This window comes from Diospyros lotus, chromosome 9, assembly GCF_014633365.1.
Source record: "Diospyros lotus cultivar Yz01 chromosome 9, ASM1463336v1, whole genome shotgun sequence".
NCBI classification, from domain to species: Eukaryota; Viridiplantae; Streptophyta; class Magnoliopsida; order Ericales; family Ebenaceae; genus Diospyros; species Diospyros lotus.
Window position 1 is genome coordinate 17,514,083 of NC_068346.1, and position 27,047 is coordinate 17,541,129.

At 36.9% G+C, this 27,047-nt stretch overlaps 1 protein-coding gene across 2 annotated transcripts in view; it reads left to right on the top strand.

Moving 5' to 3' along the window:
- The window catches only part of LOC127810712 (ADP-ribosylation factor 2-like), a 74,412-nt gene that overhangs the window by 16,623 nt on the left and 30,742 nt on the right, over window positions 1-27,047 (top strand). The window lies entirely within an intron of this gene.

The window sequence follows — 27,047 nt, forward strand, 5'->3', positions numbered from 1 at the left end:
GCAATATTTCTTCAAAGTAGAAAGAATTTTAAAAGCAACATTTTCGCAAAATAGGTCTCAGGTTGCCTACAAAAACTTTCTTTAGAAAACAAGAAGTTTAGCATATTGGATATGCCATTTTTATCATAGAATTTGTGAAATTAATGAAAAATTATTTAGGTTGCGCCTAGATAGAAAAATTTAGAATTCTATAATTATTATATAAAATTTATAACTATATACAGTCCAACTCAAACCAAAAAAAATTAATCTAATTAATGGGTTTAAATCTCCTGAATTTTGTTATATAATTCTATCAATTTTGGATTAATACAAAATCAAAACCAACGCAACTTAATAGAACCAATGTCAATTGAAGTGTGATTTTTTTTTTGGTCGATTTGGAATCCCAACAAACAATAATGATGCACAATCTTTTAGATTCAACCCTGTTGCTATTAGTTTGCATTAAGTTAGCCTAATTCATGTAATGCATATAGCTTGTTGCACGAGTGTGTGAAAGCCTCAAGTACTAAGAAAGTTTGGTATAAATGGTAACTGCCTGAGTTAAACCACCACTATGAGCTATAAATAGATGGTTGGTATTCATTTAGGCGTAAGGGAAATTAAACGAGATTTTGGGAGAAAAGTCTAGAGGAGATAGTACTTTGTAATCTCGGAGAGAATGCTATTTCAAAGCCATTATACTAATCGTTCAAGATAGAAAATCTTACCCTTGAGTTTTCAGTCAGGACGTCAGTTTATCAATCACTCTGATGTTCCGAACTAGGATAAATTCTTGCCTACTGTGTTCTATTCTTCTTACTCAAGTTCTTTGTCTCATAATCTTTCCGTGTGTGATTGTTGTTGTGGTCTATTCAAGAGTCTCCTTGATCGACAAACCCATTTCTTTATCCCTATCTCAATCATCATAAAATCATGCAATTACGAGAAATGCTAAGTAAAAATGAAAGAAAAAGAGAGGTTGTTGGGCTAAATTGTTGACAACGTTGCAACAATAGCCGATTGAGGTGACTATTTATGCTTTGCTTGAGTTGGAGAAGGGTTAAAAGCAACAAAAATATATGGAAATACTTGAAAACACTTGTTTTAGAATTTAGGGTTCAAGTGATTAGTTTTTTTATTTGGAAACACAACGAATTCTTTACTCCTGTGTGTGTGTGTGTTACTGTTGTTGACGTTGCTTTTACATTTCTTTTTGATTGGGCAGAATCCAATAGTTATGGTTCAAGGTGTGGTGGGTTTGTGCTTTTATCCAAATTTGTGTTCTTTAATGACTTAGAAATTGGTTCAATGGTGACACAACAACTTCCTCACCCCTTTTTACACTTCATCTCTCTTTGCCAAAAGCAAAGTTGTTGTTTCTTTAACCTCCAAACCTACACATCACTTGTTTCTTTTTGGTTGGTCCTCTGTTCTTCCCTTCTTCTGTATCTTCTTATTCCACAATGCATATAGTAGTAAATTTAAGGATAATTGTTGTTTTTTTGATTACAAATCTTATGGAAGCATGAGCAATAGGCAATAATGATAAGAAAAAGCGAAAGAACAATTGCACACAAGATATATAGTGATTCGGCACCCCGTCTAGTCTACTACCTTCAAACTCATCCACTTGAATGATTTTTCAATCCCAATCACTGTTACTAGTGATCAACTACAACAAGGGTTTTATCACGGTTCACTCTAAAACCTTGTACAATGAGTTTTTACGGGCTCAACTCGAACCTACCACCAAGTAAGTTTTTATGGGGCTAAACTCGAACCTTTGACACAATGAGTTTTAGGCTCAACTCAAACCTTTACACCACAATGAGTTTTAGGCTAAATTCAAACCTTACAACATTAACAAGATAAATAACTTATCTTTACAGCCCAACAAATTTATAGCAATAAAATGCCTTACCAAATGGCTGTACAAATCTCTTAACTTGAGATGAGGAGAGTTGGAGAGATGAGACTCGTCTTTTGAACTTGCTTTTTTTTTTTTTTTTTTTTTTCACATCACAATGCACATCTAGGATCGTATGAATGGATCTTCTTGAGAGCTTATCAAACGGATTTAGATCATTTGTGTTTGTGTGTGTATCTCTAGTGTGCTCACTTGTTTATTCTTTGATCTTATTTTTATCAATTCTCTTCATGTCTTCAAATACCTGTTATTTATATCAAGAGATAGAAATATGGCCATTTATAACCGTTAGAGACAAGATAGAAAAGTAGGTTTCGAAACATAGCATATAAGTTTCAAAACATCACAAATTTACACTAAGGTTTCGAAACATCTACATCATATTTCAAAACATCCAGTCTCCCAGCTGGACTTGCACTCAGAGACATAAAAGAGTGGGAAACAAAATCTTAGGGGAATCTCATGGCCACTAAGATATACAAATGATCTCCACTTTCAAATTTGAATTTGAATTTTCAAAGCATGGAGAATGTATTAAACAAATGATAGAGAAGCATTTTGATATATACAAAATTACAGCACACATGCATCTCGGTTTTGAATAATGATAGAGAATCTATATTTTAATAGCAAATATAGTTGATCAAGTGTTGTTAACTCACTGGGCTCATAGAATCAATGCTCGAGGTAATCCACAAGAGGAGGACGTTCTCCATTTTATGGCACCAATGAAAAACATTATAGAGGATGTACCCTCTAGTTATCGCCAACTGGAAAACCTGGCAGAGTTTTAGATCGATTATCTTATAAACTTGCTAGCAGGAGAATAGAAGGCTTTCTCCCAATGGATCTGGCAAAACGACGAGTTTGAGACCTTCCATGATTTTTGTGCGAGAATCCGGTTACAATACACAAATTTATACGAAGAGGCCATGGATGAAAGAGCTTTGGAAGACAATGCCAGAGAGGATCTCGAAGATGAGGATGATGTCATCAGCATCAGCTTTAATGATGAATCTCATGAGGATACGGAAGGACCTCCAGCGGAGTCCGATGATGGCATAAGTCCTAAAGAGCCATGGATCTGGAGGTTGAAAGACTAGTCGAAGAAGAAATTTCTATGTTTATTTCTTTTCTATTGTGTTGGAATGTTGTGCTATGTAGTTTTCTTCTTGAGGAATAAAATTATCCTTTTAAGAAACGACATCGCTCGAGCATGACTTATCCTAATCTATCACTTCAAATGGTGACTACATAATGACCTAGAGATCAAATCTTCAACAACTATGAAAGATGGGAGGAAGATAGTCCTAAAGAGCAAGGTGACCGTAGAAATCACCTAGGGAGAAGTGATAAGTATGTTGGGGAATCGAGCTTAAGTGGTAATCGATTTGCAAGGATGGAAAGATTCCTAGAAAATATGATGACTTATGTGAGTAGAGAGGAACCCACCTGACATACGACCACAGCATTAGAACGATATCGACATATGCGACCACCCGTGTTTAAGGGTAGAGCGTGTGATGATCCTAGCTCAGCCGAGTATTGGCTCGAGCAGACGGAAAAGTTACTTCAGCACTTGTAGTGTAGTGAAGAGGAGAAAGTAAGATGTGTCATTTTCATGCTAAAAGAGGATGAAGGACGTTGGTGGCAATCAACAGAACGTTCTTTATGAAGGTCTTATCAAAAACGTGAAGACGAGGATGAAGACACACCGATCCTTACTTGGGAAAAGTTAAAAGGAAATATTTGACGATAAGTATTTTCCTAGAAGTTGGAGGGAAGAAAAAGTCTGGGAATTCATGAGGTTGAAACAGATTGATGAAATGTCAGTAACATAGTACGACACCCAATTCATACAATTGATCAGGTACTTGTTGATGTATGAAACTGGTGAATATCAGAAGGCACAAAAGTTTATATCGGGACTGCAAGTAAGTCTCCAATAGGCCTTAAGCACATGGGCCATCGACACATATAAAGAGGCATTAAGTCTAGCCTTAACCACGGAAAGGAACTTGTTGCGAATAAGGCTGATCAGGTTTGAGGAAAAATGAAGAGAGGGCCATAAAGTAGGAAATTCAACTTTTCGGCCCAAGGATGAAAAACAATGTTCTCGATGCAAGAAGAACCATCCGGGAAAGAAATGTTTTATGAAGCCACTAAAGTGATTTGTTTGCAGATAAGAAGGTCACATTAAAAGAAATTGTCTGAAACACAATGAGACACCTCAAGTTGGATACCAAGCAAATGTCACTTGCTACAATTGCGGACACCGGGCACATTTCGAGAGAATGTTCGAAAAGAAAAAAGATCGAGCAAACCAACGGGGAGACACAGAATGTTCGTTATGGACATGTGAAGATGTTGAGGCCAATCCTACAGTTATTGAAGGTACACTATTTTTCTCTAATACTCCTGTTCATGCTTTGATAGACCTTGGTTCTATGAGTTCATTTATTTCATGTACAACGACATGTAGTTTAAATTTAGAACCAAAGAGATTGGGATATCAAATAGTTATAGCTACCCCTATGGGTACGACCATAGAAACTATGAAAGGTTTCCATGGATGTATTTTAAGTATGGGAGGAGAACGTTTTGAGATAAACTTGGCACTACTAGATGTCCAGGATTTTGACGTAATCATAGAAATGGATTTCTTATCATTATATAGTGCTAAGGTAGATTGTAAAACCAAGACTGTGAGCTTGCTCAAACCTAGCGGGAAATGGGTTATCTTTCAAGGTCAAGGTAGAAATAGTAAAGGGAAGCGAAGCAAGGTATTGCAAGAGCTACAATCAATGAAACCTGAATTAAGTAAGGAGAGCCTTGAATTAGACATAGTGAGGATCGTGAATCGATACCTTGAAGTTTTTCCCAAGGATTTACCAGGTTTACCACCCCATCGAGAAATTGAATTCTCAATAGACCTAGTACCAGGTACTCAACCTATTTCTATACGCCCATATAAAATGGTTCAAGCTGAAATGAGGGAATTAAATGAGCAGTTGCAGGCAGTAACTAATAAGGGATTTATTAGACCAAGTATGTCACCTTGGGGAGTCCCGGTACTCTTTGTAAAGAAGAATGATGGTAGCATAAGGATGTGTATCGACTACCGACAATTAAACAAGGCCACCATAAAGAATAAGTACCCACTTCCTAGGATTAAAGAATTGTTTGATCAATTGCAAGGGGCCAAAGTGTTCTCAAAAATAGACCTTCGAACATGGTACTACCAAATGAGGATTAAGCCAAAGAATGTGCCTAAGACCGCCTTCCGATCTCCATATGCCATTACGAATACTTGGTGATGCCATTTGGATTGACAAATGCACCCACCGCATTTATGGATTTGATTAACCGAATCTTTAAACCTTATTTGGACAAGTTTGTGATAGTCTTCATTGATGACATTTTGATATACTCCTCGGATGAGGATGAGCCCGAAGAGCATTTAAGGATTATAATGCAAATGCTACAGAACCACAAGTTATATGTCAAGTTTTCGAAGTGCGAATTTTAGCTTACTCAAATAGCGTTCCTTGGACACATAATCTCAGCTGAAGGCATAACTGTTGACCTAGCAAAGGTAGAAGCAGTACGTAACCCGCAAGCACCCAAGATCGTTGGAGAAATTCAAAGTTTCCTTAGATTAGTTGGATATTATAGAAGGTTTGTGGAAGGATTCTCCAAAATCTCCACTCCACTTACTCAATTGATGCAAAAGGAAGTTAAATTCGTATAGGACGAAAAATGTGAGCAAAGCTTTCAAAAGCTTAAGGTACAATTAACTTCGGCACCAATTTTGGTAATGCCAATCGAATTAGAAAGATTCATGGTTTATAGTGACACCGCTAAAATAGGTCTAGGATGCGTCTTAATGCAAGATGGGAAAGTGATAGCTTACGGATCCCGACAATTAAAAAAGACACAAGAAAAACTATCCAACCCACGACTTAGAATTGGCAGCCATTATATTTTCTTTAAAGCTATGGAGACATTACTTGTATAGGGAGCAATTTGAAATTTTTACGGATCACAAAAGCTTGAAATACATATTCTCCCAGAGAAAGTTGAACATGCGACAAAGAAGATAGATGGAGTACTTAAAAGATTTTGATTGTACCATCTGTTATAGCTCAGGAAAGGCTAATGTAGCCGCAGATGCCCTTGGCCGAAAGAATTCTAAGATGCTAGCAAGCATGATGATCAAGGAATGGGAAATAATTGAAGCTTTTAGCCATTTGACAGTAAGTGTCATGCCTAAGTTGATCAATGGATATTTAGGGAGTTTAACAATCCAACCTAACACACTACACCAAATCAGGTCAGCTCTCCAAATGGACTTAAGAAGAAATCAGTGGATAAACGAAAATGACCAAGTAAGAGCACCCAATTTCAAGTACTGTGCGGTATACTTCGATTTCAAGGAAGAATGTTTGTGCCGAGTGCTCAAAATTTGAGACAAACTATATTGGGAGAAGCTCATCGAGCTAAATATATGGTACATCCGGAGCCACAAAAATGCACAAAGATCTTAAAGAAGTTTATTGGTGACCCAGAATTAAAAAGGATGTGTCTCGATATGTGGCAAAATGCAATACTTATCAACGTATCAAAATTGAACATCAGCGCCCATGAGGATTATTGCAACCTTTGAACATTCCTGAATGGAAATAGGATCACATCGCCATGGATTTTGTGACCAACTTACCTCAAAGTCCTAAATGAAATGATGTTATCTAGCTAATAATAAACCGACTGACAAAGTCAGCTCATTTCTTTCCTATTAAGATAGGACAGGCGATACAGGTGTTAACATAGCTGTACATGGAAGAGATCGTTCGATTACATGGAATCCCTGCAAGCATAGTATCTAATTGAGATCCACGATTCACGTTAAGGTTTTGGGAGAGTTCCCATATGTGCATGGGAACACAACTAAAACTCAGTAAAACTTACCACCAACAGACTGACGATCAGTCCGAGCGAACGATTCAAACGCTAGAAGACATGTTGAGAGCTTGTGTTCTCAATTTTTTAGGAAGTTAGGAAAAACACATACCGCTAGTCGAGTTTTCCTACAACAATGGATATCACAATAGTATTGGGATGGCTCTCTACAAAGGATTGTATGGACGAAAATGTAGAACTCCACTTTGTTGGGTAGAAATCGGAGAAACAAGATTAATTGGACCTGAATTAGTTCAAGACACCACAGACAAAATCAAGAGGATCCAAGAGAAAATAAAAACCAGTCAAAGTCATCAGAAGTCATATGTTGATCGACGGAGACGAAATTTAGAGTTTCAAATTGGTGATAGAGTATATTTGAAGTTCCCTCTATTCAAAACAGTGATTCGAGGAAAAGGGAGATGAAAACTAAACCCAATATACATCTGACCTTATGAAATTTTAGAGAGAAATGGACCAGTAGCCTACAAATTAGCATTACCAATGGCTTTATCAAGTATCCACAATGTGTTCCATTTATCTCAATTGTGAAAGCACAAGCCCGATCCAACGCAGGTTCTTCAAAATAAAACCATCAAAATACGAAATAACCTAACTTATTTGGAGGAGTCGGTTTGAATCTTGGATCAAAGGGAACAAGTATTAAGGAATAAAATCATTGCATTAGTAAAAATGTTGTGGAGAAACCACGACGAAAAAAAAGCCACATGGGAACGTGAAGCAGAAATGAAGATCTCTTACCACATCTGTTTAGTCCTAGGAATGATTGATTTCGAGGATGAAATTTCTTTTTATGGGAAAATGATGTAATACCCAAATTTTTATATATTGAAAGTATTTTAGAATTTGTAGAATTTTTAAGCCAAAACGCAATTTTGCCATATTTTAGCGCTAAACCATGAATTACGAATCTTGGAAAAAAAACTTGAAGAAATATATCCAGGGATGGAAGAACGAAACTTGGGAGATAAAAATGCCTAAGAATCAAAGGATTTGTAAAACAAGGATCAAAATATGAGATTATGGCACTCGGGCCAAAGTGTAGAATCTAAGATTTGACCAAGGGTGGTCAAAATAAGGGTTTTTCTAAACTTTTGGGGTTGTAATGAGGCAACCTTATCTTGTGGGGCTTAATGGAATTATTGGGGAACCCAGGGTTTGAAGGATAGGGCAAAAGTGTAAAATATCAAAACTTGGGAGAGTGAAAGTGCAAATTCTGAAAAGTAGGTTTGAAACTTGCAAAACGCCAACCAAATTTGTAGTGGCCGATGGCGAGGCCCCTAAGGGGTGAAAGGCTACCCTCCAGGCCATGATGGCCTAGTTTCGAAGGCCATTGGTCGTGTATAGCGACCGATTGGCCTTGATTTGATCAAGAATCGATCAAAAAATTTAAAAGAATTTTCTGAGGAATAGATCAAACATTTTAGCTTGTTATGATGCATTCTAGGGAACTCAAGGGCTAGGAATGAGACTTAGGAACCAAGAAAGGCTAGGATTCGTAGAAGAATCGGTGGAATTTGGCTATAAAAGCTCGAACTCGTGACCTAGGATTTTCAATAAGTTCGAGCTAAAATTCGAGAGCTTAGAGGTTGAATTGAGGGTCAAAGATAAGGGGATTTTATTCCTTTAAGCTTGTAGATCATTTTTGAAAATTTTTGTAAGGGTTCATTTAGATTTGAGTGAGATACGAGGGATCGTCGAAAAATTCAAAGGCCCGCCAGAGATGTACTATAAATCGGCTGTTCAAGGCACCGACGGTGAAGTTTTTGGGCATCTAATGGCACTCCCGGGTTCGCCTTGAGGAGTAATTCAAGAAGGTAGAATCGGATTCACCATCGGAGTAAGTCCCAATCGTCGGAGCTGAATAAGACGATCGGTGAGTGTACTGCACGCGTGGATTTCACTCTCAACACATGCACCAAGGGCATAAGGGCGCGTGAGGTCTGGGGTAAATTCGTAATCAATTTTGTAATTTCTAGAAAATTATTTTAAGAATATTTGTGAAAAAATATTTGGTGAAAATAGGTGTTACATATTTATTATGAATTTTTGAAAGAAAATGAGGGAATATGGAAAATAGGAAAATCTTAGGAAATTAAGAATTTTGATGTTTGGTGGAAAAATCATTAACCAGGAGGTAACTTGGTCATACGAGCTTGAGGATTTCGCAGTGCTTGATTTGATACGCTTATCAAGGTTGAGATCGTAACGTAGTTAAGGTGAGTGGTTTGACCCAAAATTTGGTTTAGTTTTCAAACAAATGATTTAACCTGTGGATGGTTGGTTTCACGTGAATGTGTTGCCTAATTTCTATTGATTTAGAAGCATAATGTCCATATTGAGTTTGATACATGATGCATTAACTGGATATGTTCTGTAAAAATGCATGACGTATGGTTTTCATGGTATTATTATGATGTCCATTGGGATATGATGGGGTCTCTTTGAGAATGGGGCAATGTTAATCTCAACCGTGATGAGGAAGGAATTTCTCGGGTGACGTTAGTATGCACCCCGAAGATTAAGTATGACGCGGCAAGGTCAATCTGAACCATCTAATGTGAAATGGATTTTCCATGGGTGATCGCCGATATGCACCTAGAAGATTGAGTATGCTAGGGAGATTTCTCAAGGTTGACGAATTGTGTTATTTATATATGCCATGCTCATGATCATACATGCATTCTATAGACTATTTTTATGCCATCACTTAGATGATTCAGCATCTAATCTGGGTTATACCCTTGAACATTCAAACGTTCCAGATGAAGGTCGCGGCAAAGGCGAGGACGTGGTCAGTTATAGCTGATGGAGTACGAGCATGATAGTCGTCATTTACATTTTTGAAGTTATGTAATCCTTATTTTGATTTGAAGACAATATGTATGAACAATTGCAGTAATCTATGTTATACGATCTTATTAATTTTCGTTGTGTAATAGTATGCCCTACTTAGCTTAAGTCCATCAATCTTGTTAGCTAAGCAAGCAAGACTGGGATTCTGGGATTTTTGTGAGCATGTAAAGATTGTTCTTTGAGACACTGAGTGTGTCGAATTTATATATGAAAAAAAAATCCCATTAATTCCTTATAGTGACATACCTGGCCAGGCGGGGTGTTACATAAGGCCTACATTCTTGGTGGTTATTTTAATTATATTTTAATTTGCTTTAATTCATCATTCTTTGTATTCATTCAATATTCTACTTGGTTTATTTAAAGACTTGTTATTGTCTGCATTCAAATCACTTGTTTTCACCAAGTTGTACTTCGAAGAGTATATTGGACCAAAGCACATACTAGCACAGCCGGCAGATATCATATTATCCATCTAGTATTTAAGTGCTCCCGTACTCTCAACTACAACTTTGGCTTGTATTAAATTTGTTTTCTCATATATATACGTGCATAAGTTTTGCATTAAAGTTTTGAAAATGTGTCAATTCTGTAACATCCCGCATCGAGCGATAAGAATGATCGAAACAACTTACCCTGATGGGCCTACACGAACTTCCCAGGGGGTCACCCATTGTTGAGCTTCCCCAGCTCAAGCACGCTTAACCCGGGAGTTCTTTGCCTACATTCAACTCAAAAGGTATCCAGGTGGTATTTTTTTCTTCCTTACTTATCCTCGATATATACTACCATTCTTTGGGCTATTGAGGTATTACATTAACATCCCACATTGAGCGATAGGAAGGATCGAAACAATTTACCCTGATGGGCCTACGCGAACTTCCCAGGGGGTCACCCATCCTTGACCTTTCCCAGCTCAAGCACACTTAACCCCAGAGTTCATTGCCTACATTCAGCCCAAAATGTATCCAGCTAGTGTTGTTTCCTTCCTTACTTATCCTCGATATATACTACCTTTCTCTAGATTCTCGGGGTATTATAAATTCACCCCCTTCTTGACTAGATTAGAACTCAACAATTATCCTTGGCAGAGAGGTTATATTGTAATAAAATTTCTTTCGAATAAAAATTTTCCTTAGAACGTGATTTCATTTTCTTCCCTTCTAGATGGTTACTGTAACACCCGGTGTAACCGGTGTTAAGAGAATGAGAAAATGGAGTAAGAAAACTTCCAAAAATGCCCTTGAGGATATGCTAGATCCTTGAGATTGAGGGTGCCCAATGAGAAGGGTATTTTGGTAATTTGGATAGTAAAATCCAATAAAAAGGTATTTTGATAAATCGAAAATAATTCCTATGTGGAATTAGGTGAATAAGGGAATAAAATCCCAAATTGATATTTATGTGGAGATATGGGATTAATAATTCATGAAATGAGAATTTTGGTAATTTGGAGTGATTCCATAAAGAAATTTAATTTTTGAAATAGGAAAAATAGTGGATATTAAATTATTTGAGAAGAATAATTATATTTTCCCTAAGTTGGTGAATTAATGTAGTAATGCCACATGGAGAGATGAGATTAAACTTGGAAGCCAAGGTTAGTGTCTTGTTGTGACACTTGGCATTTTGCGATTCAAGTATAATTGGGTGAATTAATTAAATGCAAAAGAAATGTTAAATGGTCTTTCAAGCATTTAATGAGAGGTATGATTATATGGATTAAAGAAATTCTAAAAGAAAATGGTAAATGGTCACCATTAATGCCTTGGAAAATATGAAGATTTTATTAAATGAAAAAGAAATTAATTATGTCTCTCAAATGTGATGGTTATGAAAATAGTCCCATTAATTTAAATGGGAAAGAATTGAGAAATTGGGAGATGGTGGCTAGGGACACATGGCATCTTGTGAATCAAGAATAGGCATTTAAAAGAAATTTAAATTGGTGAATAAATGGTCTTTCAAGCCATGATATTGTTGCCTAAAAAGAAAATGCAAAAGAAATGAAAATTAGTCACTCATTTATGAGTGAAAATGGGAGGATTTATTTAAATGAGAAATAAATGGAAATTTCAAGAATCCAAGGGATGAGATGAATTCTTGAGAAAGAGAATTAATCCAAGGGTGGAGATTTAAAGAAAGTGAATGGCATGGATTGCCAACATATTTAAGAGTGTGTTTTCTCCAAGAGAGAAATCTTGTTCATTTGAAATGGAGGGTTGAGATTTAGTTTTCCCCTAAACACATGGATTGTGCTTTTTGTGAGTGGCTAGGATGCATTCTTAAAATATGGGGGAACTAGTATAAAATGGTAAGAAGGGAAGACTTGGTTTCCTTTGGCCATTTGGAGAATGAAATGAAGAAGGAAGAAAAGAAAGGGAGATAAGAAAGTCTCCCATGGAAGAAAAATTAAAGAAGAAGAAAATAAATCAAGGTAAGTATATTTCTTCTTCTCTTTAATTAATGTTCTAGTATGCAAAGGAAATAAATTTATTTTGGAATGCCATTTTTGATGGGAGAAAATGAAGATGGAAAATCTCTTGAAATGGAGATTTAATATTCAAGAATGAGATAAGGGATGGCCCCAAGTGGTGGAGGCCTTGCATTGCATTGTAAGTAGGTTGCATAAATCTTTATGTATCTCTTTGCATGCTTTACTTGTACATGAGACCTATGGCCATGGGGGTGAGAAAGAAATGGTAGGTTGATGCCTCAAACCATGTTGGGTTGTGAGGATGGAATGACCTAACCATATTTGCATGCATTTGTCATTACACAGACTTGTTATGCTTTTATTTACCTTGCATATGCACCCTTACTGAGCTTTTGAGCTCATGAGGTTTTATCCTCCCCTTGTAGGTTATTCTTATGTTAAAGAAGAAAAGGGAAAGTGCAAGCTTGTGGTTGGAAGCTCTTGGTGTATTTTTCCTTTATTTGATGTAATTTATGGCTTAAAGAAGCCTAGACTTGTGGTATTTAATTTGTGGCATTATGGCTTAAGGAAGCCCATTTGTTGTTGTTAATCATGTGTGGTATTTATATATGAATGTTGTTATGTGAGCAATAATAAGATGTGTAAGGCTCATGTGTGAAATGGAAGCAAATTTTGGTGTATGTTGTGTAATATTCAATAGGTGGTTTAAACCTTAATTATGGAGAATTAAAGGCAAATTTGAAGGAAGGTGAGGTATTTTATTTATTTTTAATTTCTGAAAATTTTTGGGTTAGAAGGCCCAAGGAGAATAAAAAAAAAAAAAAAAATTTCTGGAAGCAGGCAGCAGCAGCCTGCGCGCGTGCAAGGCCGCATGGGCGGCCGCGCGCGCAAGCAGGCACGCAGCAGCGCGCGCGGGCAGGCGGGTGCGAGCGGCATGCGCGGCCAGCGCCCAGTGGGGCTCCGAGCGTGCCAGCGGGCCCCGCCGCCTAATTTTTTTAAAAATTTGGATTTTTTGGGTGATATTGGGCCATTTCTTAATTGATTTTGGGCCCCGGAGGAATTTTCAAAATAAAGGGATATTTCGGGCATTTTTGGGAATAATGCCGAAATTTTAAAAAATTGAAAATGATGAGTTTTTCCTCCAAAATGGGTAATAAATCAATGGATTGATTTAAATGGTGATTTTATGGAGCCCAATAAAAATTCTTGAATGGGAAAAGAATTAAATATAATTGAGAAAATGGCGATTGGGCATCTGAATGAGATTTTCTTTATAGCCAATGCGGTGTGGCTAAAGCCTAATTCTGCTGGTGAATCCTGGGGTTTAGGGAAGGGAAGGACAAGCCTAGTTCCCACCTATGGCGTTTCCTCTTGAAACATGGTCCACCCTTCACCAAAGGCTGGGCAGGTGGTCAATTCGGGTGATTGTTCACGAGTAACACCCGTAAGTGGGAGCGAGGCGTTACAGTTACCACTAGGCAACGAGAAAACTTGGTTTCTAACACCCCTAATCGAATAGACAAAGATGGCATTGATAATGAGATACGTCACTACAATCACCACGATAGCAGCAATATAAGGAGTGAGGGGCAAGCAAAGGAATCTACTGTTTAGGAGGGACGATTGGACAGGATGAAAAAGGTCTTGAAAAATCTCCTAACCTATGTGACTAGAGAGGAACCAATCAAGTGTATGAAGAACATGTTGAAGCAATACTGAAGGCAACGACCGCCTACATTTAAGGGAAGACCAAATGATGACCCCAACATAGCCGAATATTGGCCAGAGCAGACGAAGAAATTACTCCGGCACTTACAATGTAGTGACGCGAAGAAAGTAAATTATGCCACCTTTATGCTAGAAGAAGAAGCAAGGAGATGGTGGCAAACCATGGGGCAAGCCCTACAGCAATCCTATCCCAATTCAGGACAAGGGTCAGGATCTAACCAGCCTTAGACGGTGACGTGGGAGATATTCAAGGAAGCCTTTAATGCTCAATATTTTCCTCGGAGTTGGAGACAAGAAAAGAGTTGGGAGTTTATAAATTTGAGGCAAATTGGGGAGATGATAGTAACCCAGCACGATACAAAATTTACCTAACTCATAAAATATGTGCCAATGTACGAAGTATACAAATGGTAGAAGGCACAAAAGTTCTTGTCTGATTTGAAGGTGGAATTACAGCAAGCTCTGAGTGCTTGGTCTATTAATACCTACAAGGAGGCTTTGAACTAAGCTCTAACCACAAAAAGAAATCTTCTACAGGGGAGATTGATAAGGTCTGAGGAGACAAAAGGGAACACAAAGTTTAGACCGGGGAATAAAAAGTTTCAGGGTAATAAGTGGTACCCCCGATGCAAGAAGAACCACCCAGGGAGGAAATGCTCGGTAAGGCTGATTCATTGCTTTATGTGTGGGGAAGAAGGACACATGGGAAGAGACTATCCCAAGAAAAAGGAAATGCCTCTTGCAAGAAATTCGGGAAAGATCATATGTTTCAAGTGCGAACAACTGAGACACATCACACGGGACTGTCCGAAGAAGCTGAAAGTCAGACGGGCTAGCTGAGAAGATAAGAGAAGCTCGTGGGACCCACTAGGGACATGTCTTCAATCTAACAAAGGAAGATGCAGGGGCGGATCCTGCAGTTATACAAGGTACACTCCTTATACTAGAAACCCCTGTGCATGCATTAATAGATCCAGGGTCTACACATTCATTCATTTCACAGGCATTAGCCGGGGATTTGGGAATGAAAGCTAAACCTTTAGGGTATTTGATGATTATCTCAACCCCTATGGGAAAAACCATGGAGACATCAAAGCTAATTGAAGATTGTGAGATCAGCATAAGCGGTAATGAATTTCAAACTGGTCTAGTACTGCTAGATGTGAATGACTTTGATATCATCCAAGGGATGGATTTTCTATTAAAATATGAGGCCAACGTAGATTGTCGGAGGAAAATGGTGACCATAAGAAAGCCCGGGAGAAAGCTCAGGGAAGAACTGGTCAAATTTCAGGGACAAAGTAATCCTGTGGAAAGGAGAATAATTTCGGCGCATAAAGCGGTAAGACTAATGAACAAAGGGGCATATGGGTACCTAGATAATGCTCAATTAATGGAACAGGAGGATACTTAAGTTTGAGGAGGTGCGGATTGTATAAGAATTTGAAGACGTGTTTCCAAAAGATTTACTGGGACTGCCATCTCCCAGGGAGATCGAATTCTTCATCGAGATGATGCCTGGAATGTGACCCATATCAATACCACTATACCATATGGCACCAGCCGAGTTGGGAGAATTGAAGAGTCAGTTGTAAAAGCGGACTGATAAAGGATTCATTAGGCCAAGTATGTCACTGTGGGGCCACCGGTATTGTTTGTAAAGAAAAAGGACGGAAGTCTGAGAATGTGTATCAATTACAGTTAAATGAATAAGGTCACCATGAAAAATAAGTACTCATTCCCACAAATCGAAGAATTATTTGATTAGCTACAGGGAGTGAAAGTGTTTTCAAAAATTGATTTGAGGTTCGGATACTAGCAGTTGAGTATTAAGCCCGACGATGTACCAAAGATGGCATTTCGAACCCAATATGGGCATTTTGAGTATTTAGTGATACCGTTCGGTCTTACCAATGCGCCAGCTGCGTTTATGGATCTCATGAACCGGATATTTAGGTCTTATCTGGATAAATTCATGATCGTATTTATTTATGACATACTGATATACTCTTCAAGTGAGAATGAACATGAGAAACACTTGAGGATAGTGTTAAAAACCCTTAGAGAGCACCAATTATATGCCAAATTCTCCAAGTGCAAGTTTTGGTTATCCCAAGTTGTATTTTCAGGACATGTGATATCGGTCGAGGGAATCATGGTTGATCTGGCCAAGGTTGAGACTATTCAAGGGTGGAAGCAGCTAACCAATATAACTGAGATATGAAGTTTTTTAGGGTTGGCTAGCTATTACCGAAGATTCATGGAGGGATTTTCAAAGATAATCGCACATTTGATAAGTCTTATATAGAAGGGAGTCAAATACAAATGGACTGCCAAATGCAAAAAGGGCTTTCAAGAGCTCAAGGCTAGACTGACTTCAGCACCAATCCTAACTATGCCAAGTGGGCCCAGAGGATATGTTGTATATACGGATGCCTCAAAAATAGGTCTGGGTTACGTATTAATGCAACATGGTCGAGTGATCGCATATGGTTCACGTTAGTTGAAAAGGCATGAAGTAAACTACCTGACACATGACATGGAGCTGGCAACTGTGGTATATGCTTTAAAGTTGAGGAGGCACTATCTATATGGTGAGACATTTAAAGTATTCACGGACCACAAGAACCTAAAGTATGTGTTCTCGCGAAAAGAGCTGAACCTTAGACAGCGACGATAGATGGAGTTTCTTAAAGACTACGACTGCATCATTTAGTATCACCCAGGGCTTGCCAATGTTGTGGTAGGTGCCTTGAGTAGGAATGTGCCCACCATAGCCGAATTGATTGCCAATGAATAGCACCTATTGGAGGCTTTTAGCCAACTGGCAGTGAGTGTAGTGCCGAGATGATCGTCCGTCCTTATTGCTAGCATGACAGTTCAGCTGGATTTGATAAACAAGATACGGGAGGCATGTGTGGATGACAAGTGTATATGTTTATAGGTAGATGAGCATGGCAAGCCCAAGAATCCCAACTTTGAGATGTGAGATAATATTCTCAAATTTTGAGGAAGAATATACGTGCTAAATCTTCGGGACTTGAGGCAAAGAATTCTAGACGAGGCCCACCATATTCAATATACAGTACACCCAGGAGCCACAAAGATGTATAGGGATCTTTAAGAAATTTACTGGTAGCCAGGAATAAAGACGAGTGTGGAAAGAAAAGTGGCTCAATGTAATACATGCCAAGGGGTCAAGATTGAGCATCACAAATCGACAGGACTAATGAAACCCCTAGACATCCATGAATGGAAGTAAGAGCACATCACGATGGATTTTATGATGGGATTTCCAAAGAGTTAGAGAGGCAACGATGCAATTTGGGTTATTGTGGATAGACTGACAAAGTCATCACACTTCTTGCCTACGCGAATGGATAGGACGGTGCAAAAGTTTTAAAAGCAGTACATTAAAGAAATAGTCAGACTCCATGGATCACTGGTAAGCATAGTCTCTGATCGAGATCCAAGATTTACCTCGAGATTTTGGGAAACCTTATGGAATGCATGGGGACACAATTGAAACTTAGTACAGTGATAGGGATTAATTGTACATATATTTTTATCTATTTTTTATCTTAACCTCATGTTATTCTTCCTACTTAAAACGTGTGTTTATATGGATTTTATATTTTTTTTTTTTAAGAATCCAGCAAAGAATATTATTTCGAAGATTTGAGCATAAAAAAAAGATATTATAAAGTTAATTTTAAAATTAATATTATAATAAAAATAAAAAATAAATATTATAATTATTGTGCCATAGAATTCTTGAGCGTCCACCTAGGGGTATTTTAGTCATTTTGGGCGCCTAGGGGTATTTTGATCATTAGCCACCTAAGGGTATTTTGGTCATTTGACCTAGGCAAGTGAATCCCAAAAGTGGTCCCAAGCCAGTGTTTTCAATCCCTAGAAAAATCATGGTCGAACAGCGAAGAAATTATTTAAATCGGAGAGCAAACGAATAATATAGGATTTAAAGGGCCAAAGTGTAAGTAGGCAAAGCTTATGGGGGTGATAGTGTAATAATCCAAAGAATGGGCCAAAGGTATATAAGGAGAAGAAGACAAATTGTGAGGGACCCCCAGCAGCCTCCAAAAATGGCTCTCTGCCATTTTCTCTCTGAGAGAGATCTCCTTCTCTCGGAGAGGATTTTCTTCCTCTCGGCAAATCTCTCTCGAAGAGGCCTCTCCGAGAGGTCTTCTTCTCCCCTCGGCAGCAAGAGCTAGCTCCCTCGAAAAGGATTGCAGGTCACTCGGCAGTCCTCAGCAATGGCGGTCTCTCCCAGAGGTATCGGTTTCTCTCGTTAATGGTAGCAGCTCTCTCGAGGAGAGTTGCATTCTCTCGGCAGAGGGCCAAGTCCCTCAGCAAGTGGTCGTATCCCTTCTCGGCAGTCTCCTCGCCGGGAGCCCCCGCTCTGAAGCTCATTCTCGGCAAGGCATGTTTACCCTTCGGCAGCCATAGCAGCTCTCTCGGCGAGAGCTACCTTTAGATAGTAGTAAAAGTAGCCCTATCGGGAAGGGCTGCAGTCCTCTTGGTGGAAATGGCGCGCTTCTCAACCATGGCCACATCTCCCATCTCTGTAGTCCCTCTTGCCCATGTCCTCTCTCTTGGTGAAGCCAGTTCTCGGGGAGCCTCCTCGGTGATGCCATCTCTCGGAAGCGGCCGAAAGCTCTTGGGAAGTTGCCTTTCGGAGGTGGCCTGCTACTCTAGGAAAGGCTTCTTCCCAAGAGAGATCTCTCTCTCCCTCTTTCTCTCTCCTTCTGTTTCTTTCTCTATATATAAATATGTATATATGTGTATGTATATGTATATACGAGCATATGGGCATGCAGTTTTGGCCAAAAGCTTGGTTTGGTGGGCTATTATAATATAATATATATGTATATATATATTCAGGGGATATTCGCATAGTGGGCCTATGAGCCCTTTGTCATTAAGTGTATATAAGGTTCATGGCCTTCCACCACAGTCCAATGGTATCCACGTATTGTGTATGTATGTAGATAGAGATTATATAAGCATGACCATGACATAAATCTTAGCCACATGCACATTACATGGGAAACCATACCCACGAGCATTAGTTTTAACCCGGACATCACCGGGCAAGTCCCTTAATGACTGAGACCTTACTTCGGCAGCCTGCCGTGAGGCCCCTCTTCTCCTGGAGAACCCCATAGGCTATCTGGCTCTCCGGGAGGGATTCCTTTTAAGCTTGTTCGATTACTACCAATATGCAGGTCCACCTCCTGTTTCATGTAACAGTACCGTGGTTAACTCTCTCTGGCCGAGTAAGGTATGACTCTCATATTCAATAATAGTCTGTTTTACTTGTTTATTGTTCTTCTCTCCTATTGGTACTAACTTAAGTATTGGAGGGCATACGCGGGCAAGAAATTCTCGTGTGCCTTCTAACTTGTGCCTGTGAGCGCAGATATACCCCGAGCACACAGAAGGCCAATCCCGAGCGATACTTAAGAGGCCCCCAGGAGATCATCTACAACCCCGATCAGGACATCGAGAACCAAAGCTACCCAACACCTATCTCCACCAGTAAACTCCCTGCCAGCTATCAACCTTGCTCTGTCTCGGCTCTAGTTTTCCCTCTCTACAAATTCTATTGTCGTGGATATTTTTTGCCACTACAATAATATAATTAAAATTAATATAATTAAGTATATTATATATTATATTATATTATTTTGATATATATTATAGTAAGTGACGTGAATGTGTAATAGTAGGGTTGTTATAAATTAGATCCGTAAGTAATATAAATCACATGTTTGACTATGATATCGAGAGATGATTAGCTCATGTGTGGGAATCGAGAAAACTTAGTGAGTCACATCCCCTTCTGAGATTAGAGATTTTCAAATAACTTAATGCTTATTTATTCTTTTAGTATCTGCTCAAAAATTTGATGGTGAAATTAAATTAATAAAGAATTAATATAACTTGAGAAAGCTTATTAATTTTTGAGAAAAATTCACCATTACATGCAAATAATTATAAAATACTATTTGGGTATTTTTGTTTTTGAATCGAGTTAAATAGATAATTACATAATCTAGATTAAATGAAATATAAACCCTAGTTAATTCATTAATTAATTTTTTTTATTTATTCGATTAATTAATTAGTTCGTTAAATTAAAATTATTTTGGTATTGTAATCTAGTTCTTTTAGGATCGACATTCATTTTATCATTATATGCATATTTGACTAGAGCACACTTGCCCGAATTAATTGTACATAAACCACACATTATACAACCTATCACTCGTAGATCGATGGACAATCTAAGGACCATACAAACGCTTGAAGATATGTTGAGGTCCTGTACCCTGAATTTTAAAGGCAGTTGGGAAAAGCACATGCTGTTGGTGGAGTTCACATATAATAACAGTTACCACGGCAGCATTGGAATGGCACCTTACGAAGCTCTATACAGAAAGAAGTGCCAATCACCTATCTATCAGGCTGAAGTAGAAGAAAAGAAAATATTGGGACTCAAGCTTGTGCGGTAAACCAAAAAAAAGATATGGCTAATTCAAGAAATGATTCGAACCGCGTAAAGCCAACAAAGTTATATGCTAATAAGAGAAGGTGAGATTTGAAATTTGAGATAAGAGATCATGTGTACCTAAAGATTTCGTTATAACGGCTGAAAATTTTCTAACCAAATAAATTCTTTTATTCCTATACAATAAACTGATAACAATCTCTTTTTACAATAGCAAAATCGCAAATAACCATTAATATACACCTCACAGATCTTTTTAGTCAAGATTGCCCTATACACATAGCCACCTAAAATCGACATGCCATAAGGCCATCCTCATTATCAACTTTCACACCTAGAATGATGTTGAAACAAGGTAAGCCACAAGGCTTAATAAATATATAATATGGAATAAATTAAGCGTTGGGGACTTTATTAAAGATAGATTAATAGTACATGAAAGAAATTAAAATTCACTTAACAAGTTACAATCTTCCTAGCCATCCCCGATTATGTTATAATATAGTTATTCTTTTTCTATCTTAATCATTTGCTCACACTACACGCACCATGTGCACTCCATATGCCAAACATATATATATCAAGGTGCCATGATAGTATTGTGGATCATCATCCACCCTCACCCTAACTTCAACCTAGGCGAGTCTGGTGAGCTGTAGCTCTCTCAGTTATCCACCAAGTATACAAAAAGTTGAATATTCTCGTCTTACGATCACACCGCCGCGTAAAATAATAGGTGCGCTAATGTAAGTATCAATATATCATACACATACAATAGATATGTGATCGCATCATATTGTTTTGACTAAATACGTTTCTCGTTCACATTGTTTTTCATGTTGTATACCCCATGTTATGGTTTACTTCATGTATGACACATGCTCATGCTCATAGAATGCAAATGGCCCTCAGGCTCATACATGTCAATATGTTCAACAATATCATATACAACATCAAGACCCATAATATTCATCAACCATACTTCGCCCTCTTTGTCATGGTAGCACACGCCTACCCTACTCGGACGTCACCGACACAGCGATAGCAATGCTCTCGCTCAGAAGTTGAGAGGACAAATACCTTCATGTAGAAACAAACTCACTTGATACACATACATACAATGTCATGGATGAACACATACTTCCACATATTTTATGCAACTATCCATATGTTCTTTTACGGGTGACCAGTAGTACCAGCTTCCCTGGATTATCTACAATTTATCATAACAGTTGATAGCTAATGCCTATACATCCAACCATTAATTGCCATGACTCAACGGTCAACAACCCGTAGCTTTGTACTCCACACCCTTAGATACACATAGTTAATGCTACACATCGCTATACTCATATTTGTACATTCTTAACACACTTATAGCATTGGGCTTCAGTCCAATATTCACAAGTCGGCATGTTGATATTTCATATGATTCTGGGATCAAGTTATGAACCCCTACAAGATGTAAGTATTTGTATCGTTTCACTTCCAAGATTAAGGATAATGCTCGTCATTACTCATATTATTTATTAATCCATAATATTTGATAATATTGAAGATCAAACGGAGGTTGATTAGTTAACCACCACCGCCATATAAGACAATCATGTGAACACATGGGCAATACCACAACCACACCAAGCCTCTCTAACTCTCTAAAAACCTAACCTTATTCTGTTTAGCATCATTCGCAAGGAAATAGGACAATACAAAGTCTCATGAAAGTTAAAAATAAATATCGCAAAGAGTCTTATATTTAACTTAAAACCACTGTCACTAAAACTCACTAATAACTCACAACTTATAAAATAGGTACCACGCAAACTTATAAATTTAATACTTCAAACCAAATAAAGATAACGGATGGAATAAATTACACAAAACGACAGCATAATTAAATAACATAAAAAGAGAGTTTAGAATTTGCAACTAAAAAAAGAAAGGAATGTAGAACTTGTATATACAAATAACAGCAAAGTAAAAACTTACCTCTTAAAGGACAAAGGGAAAGTAGAACTAACCTTAGCAAGAGCTTGTGAAGTACTTTAAAGACCAGATGGAGGAGACACCAAGCCCTCAGGTTGCTGCCTCCTCCTTCTCTTCTTTCTTTTCTTCTTCCCAAACCTTCTGCAAGCTCCACCAGCTTCCCTTTTTTTTCCATCGCCAGCACACGCCGCATCTCCCCGCCCCAAATCAGCCGATATATATATATATATATATATATATTAAGCACACACTTGACGAACGAAGCTGGGAAAATGGAGAACGGCTACGGGATTTTCTGGGAAGAAGGACACATGCCCAGCGTTGCCTGGAAAAAAATCAAAAGAGAGGAAGATAGCCCATGTTCGTCCCACGCACTTCCGAAATTAAAGAATCCTGATAACATTCCTTATATATATATATATATATAATAGCAATGCAGAACTGCCTCACGTGGAGGCCGTTCTATATTATACACACATATATATAGCAATGCACGCCGCTCCCTCTCTCTTTTTATTTGAATAGTAAATATATATATCATGAATATTATGGCCCCGTTTGTTGCAGCTTAATTAAAAAAATTATAGCTTATAACTTCTTAGATTATAGCTTCTAAAACTTAGAATAAGTTGTGAACCTGTTTGTGCAGCTTCTTAGAAGTTGTAGTTAAGTAGTTGTGGTGTTTGATACCATAAGCTGTAAAATAACTTATTTTTGTATAATTATCCATAATACCCTTAGTAGTTATAGAATGATAATTTAAAAATTAATTAGTGTATACGTATAAGTTTCAAGTGTTATAAAAAAATTAATTAAAGTATAGAGAGAGAGAGGAAGATGACGAGAGAGAGGAAGATGACGAGAGAGAGGAAGAGATTTGAAAATAGAAATGGCGGTGGAAAAGAAAAACCCATGATTGCGTAGACAAGAGAGTAATTCTTTGCTAAAAATAAGGGCAAAAATGTCATAAAAATATAATTATTTAAACAGAAGTTGTAAAAGTTGGGGTACCCCAGCTTTGAAAAAGCCAACTTTTACCCCTTCTAAAAGCTAGTAGAAGTTATAAGGTAGAATTCTATAAGTTAAAACAAACACTACATCCCAACTTTTTTAAAACTAGAAGCTAGAAGTTACAACTTTTAAGCTGCAACAAACAGGGCTATGTGTACAACTCGCCACCTTCCCAATTTCAATCTCTCAAATCTCCATCTCCTTCTCAATCCTTCCTAGGCTCATAATGCCCTCCTGCCAGCCCTCACTTCCTTGTCTCCCAGTCTTTGACTTTTCAATGGAAGCTTCAAGCTTCTTTAAGGAAGCCAATTTCCCTCCTTTAATAATTAAATACTCAAGTTAATTAATTAATTAATCTTTATATATACATATATGTATATATATTAAAGTAATATCTCATTCACTTATTTCATAGTGTATGTATATATACTAATGCCTAAATTCAATCTTATGCATATACACACCCTACATTCAGCCATATTCCCACATTTATACCAATACCTTAGCATCCAATAATTTATTCACACATATCCTATGCATTCCGCCACAATCATCCTCTATTTTCCATACATAATCATTTATATATAATATATCAGATTTCTTTTTTTTTTCCACTAAAATTTTCAAATCCTAACTTCAATAAAACATAAATCACTTTAAATACCAAAATTAATAATTATTATTTATTTTTGAAATACCAAGATATTAAGAAATTAATTTTAATTAATTATTCCTAAAATTTTGGTCAGAAAAATACTCGGGCAAGTGTTTCGAGATAGGGCACGAGTTTCGAGAAAAATTGAACAATTAAATCAAAATGAGTGGTTTGCCCGAAAATTTTATACGTGGTATAATTTGCTTAAATGAACATGAAATTTTGAGGGCTTGGCCGAGTTTTTGTGACATATATGTATCTTATCATACATATACATATACATTTTATATTGCATTGGTAAGCATGATATTGCATTGGTATAATACTTATTGGCATATCGTTATTTGTGTCATCCATGTTTAACATGATGGGGTAAAATGTTGTCCTACTAGTTTGACCTATATTTCCCTAAGTGTGATTGTTGGAATGACCATAGGGATCGATATCTAGTGCTGTGTGTGCTTGCCGAGATGATTGCCTAGGGTTCCGTGCTGGCGCTAGAATGCAAGCAAAAACTACTATAAAGTGCTAGTTGATTTTATACCCGTGCATCATACAATGCATGAAAATTGTTTTAAACCCTCATTTAAAAGTTTTATCTTCTAATTTAGACTTTGTCCATGGGATTTTCAACGTTTCAGATGAGACAAGCAATGGAAAAGGAAAAGAGATTACTAAGATATGATTGTAGTTGTATAATAAGTCCTACGCTTGTGTTATGACAAGTTGTGAGAATCTTGATAAATGACATGTTTCAACTATTTTTATGTTAAATTTGTTTGCTGGATATTATAATTTTTGTGGTTATTGAGAACGATTTTGTATGGATTAATTTGCTTTGCAATTATAATATTCCTTTAGGTTTCGATTCTGCTTTTGCAAGTGTTTAATTTACTATTCCTTAGCCTATCATTTGGAATATTAAATATATATATATATATATATATATGTTAGAGATCTTTAAATATGACATTTTGAGAATTTAGAGATGGTATTGTGAAACAAAAAAAAAATTCCCATAATAGTGACACGCCTTGAGAAGGCTGGTCGTTATAGTTTCAAAATTTTGCTAAACTAGCTAAAATAGTTAAGAGAGAGCAAGATGATAGAATTGTCGCTATTAGAAACAATCATGGTGCAAAATTTGAGAATATATATTTTATGGAGTTTTGTGAAGTAAATGGTATTCTTCACCAATTCTCCACATCTAGAATCCCATAACAACATGGTGTTGTTGAAAGGAGAAATAAGACTCTTTAAGAGATGGCTAGGACCATATTTTAGGAAAATAACTTACCTACTTATTTTTTGGCCGAAGCGATCAATGCCGTTTGTTATACCCTAAATAGGTTTAATCTAAGACAAGGCATTAAGAAAACACCATTTGAATTATACAATAACAAAAAGTCTAATGTATCCTATTTTAAAGCCTTTGGACGTAAACGCTTTATCTTAAACACAAAAGATAATGTAAAAAAATTTGAGGCTAAAGGTAATCAAGGAATCTTCCTTGGTTATTCAAATACTAGTAAAGCTTATAGAATATACAATATTATAACAAATACCTTTGAAGAATCCATACATGTAAAATTCAATGAGAATTTAGAGACAAAAAGAAGAATCAAAGATGAAGCAAACAACAATAGATCCATCCAAGGAGATTGAGAAATTAAACATTCAAGAAGAATTTATAAATGAACCATCAAGTTCTCAATCACAAAATCAAGAAAAACAATTAGACAATAATGATTTAGGTAAGCTACCTAGGAGCTATAAATTTGTGCAAGATCATCCAATAGATCAAATAATTGGAGAACTAAGTCAAGGTATGAGGACGAGGGTATCCTTGCATCAATATTGCAATCACGTAGCCTTCATATCTAATGTTGAACCAACTTGCATAGATCAAACATTAGAAGATGAATTTTGGATTAAGGCTATGCAAGAAGAATTAAATCAATTAAAAAGAAATGAAGTATGAGAATTAGTTCCTAAACCCAAGGATAAATCTATAGTAGGAACCAAGTGAGTTTTCAAACAAGACAAGGCTTGTAGTAAAAGGATACTACCAAGATGAAGACATTGATTTTAAAGAGTCATATGCTCCCGTAACGAAGTTAGAAGCAATCAGAATGCTTTTAGCTTTTGCCTCTCGCATGAACTTCATTCTATCTCAAATGGATGTAAAGAGTGCATTCTTAAATCGCTACATAAATGAAGAGGTTTATGTAAGACAACCTCTCGATTTTAAGGATCCTTATTAAGAAGACCATGTGTATAAACTAAGAAAAGCCTTATATGGTCTCAAACAAGCTCCTAGAAATTGGTATGAAAGATTGAGTAAATTTCTTATTGTGAAAGATTTTTCAAAAAGGAAAGTTGACACAACTCTCTTCATAAAACATGAATGTTCAAATATTTTAATCATTCAAGTATACGTAGATGATATAATATTCAGAGGTACAAGTGAAAAACTTTGCAAAAATTTTGCGAATTTAATGACAAGTGAATTTGAAATGAGTCTCATAAGAGAACTCACATATTTTTTAGACCTCCAAGTAAAACAATCAAAAGAATGAATCTTTGTTTATCAAGCAAAATACATAAAAGAAATGTTAAAGAAATTTGGGATGGAAAATGTTAAAGCAATAAGCACACCTATGAGTACATCCACAAAATTAGATAAAGATGATCAAGGGATAAGTATGGATCAAAAACTCTATAGGAATACAATAGGGTCATTACTTTACCTAACGACAAGTAAGCCCGATATTATGTTTAGTGTATACTTATGTGTAGGATTTCAATCAAATCTCAAAGAATCTCATGTATTGACAGTTAAAAGAATTTTCAAATATTTAATTGAAACTCAAGACATAGAAATTTTTAAAGTTTTAGAAAGCTTTTTCTAAAGTAATAAAATTGATCTCAAATTTTGCTAAAAAATAAC